The following is a 1,267-nucleotide window of genomic DNA, read 5'->3' on the forward strand; positions in this document are numbered from 1 at the left end:
GTGTCTCACTCCTGAGTCTCTCGGTGGGAAGGGTTAAACTGAATTGCTTCTCCCTGGCTTCTTAAAAGTCTGCGATGCATTGGGCAGGGTGGGGGGACATGATTGACAAAGGGACAGGGAAGAGGTTCCACAGTTTGGAGAGATAGAGTTGGGGGGTGGGTGGGGGATAGAAATGCACGTCTCCTCCCCAGAGGAGCGCTCAAACAGCTGAGAGTCCGAGAGCTTCTTGAGACTGGCCACGATTGTGGTGCAGTCGTGCGATTTCTCAACCTCTCTCCTGAGCTGACACCAGACAGTGAAGCTCTGTTCTATAAAATAAATACCTGCGAGGGATCGTTCCGACTGGAATTCAGAGCAGCAACTTGGACGCTCTTTTATAAACTGGCTGAACTTCACCCTTGTGGTCTATAACATCACCCAAATAGAATTATAACCCTGTTACTCCCTTCGATGGTATCTGTTATTTTAATAAAAATGTACCGTTTATTTTACACACACAGACAGACAGCACGGAAGCCTAGGGAATGGGCTCCTATGGGTGGAGGCAGCAAGGGATCTAGACTAGAACAGCCGGGCTGCAGGCAAAAACTTCCTTGGAAAAATATATTTTATGGCAAAAGGCCAGGGAATTAACATGGTGTAAGTAGTCAGTGGAATTCTCTGTTCTCAGGTTTTCAGTTAAGCCACACACACGCACACACGTCCCTGTTTATTTAAATTTAACTCAAAGGTACATTCTTCCTGCCCTCAGTGTGTTTATTCCACATATTTTTAAAAGTGTCCCCCTCCCAGTTTTCCTCCGCATCCTGGCCTTTTCGCTGGGGCGCAGGAGCTCCGGACCAGCCTGCACTCCCTCAGGCAATGTGGCCTGTTCCTTCGTGTGTGTGTGTGTGTGTGTATGTGTGTGTGTGTGAGAGAGAGAGAGAGAGAGCCTCAAGGGGACAGTTGTCCCCGTGTCCTGGGGCCAATGTTTATCCCCCGGCCAACATCGCTTCCAAGCAGATGGATCTGGGTCATCTCCACATCGCTGCTTGTGGGATCTTGCTGTGCACAAATTGGTCTGCCGCCTCACCTGCCGTACAACATTTCTAAAAGAATAAATAAGTAAATGTTGCTTCATTGGCTGAATGGGGCAAGCTGAGGTTGTCAGAGGTGTGACATGAATGAGACAAGCGTCGATTAGAGGTTTTGAACTTGCTTAGCTATAGGGTGTCCATGTCTTCCATTGCCTGGGTTCCAATCCCTGGCATTCCCTCCCTGCACCTCT

The sequence above is a fragment of the Carcharodon carcharias genome, chromosome 31 (genome assembly GCF_017639515.1).
Source record: "Carcharodon carcharias isolate sCarCar2 chromosome 31, sCarCar2.pri, whole genome shotgun sequence".
Lineage (NCBI taxonomy): Eukaryota > Metazoa > Chordata > Chondrichthyes > Lamniformes > Lamnidae > Carcharodon > Carcharodon carcharias.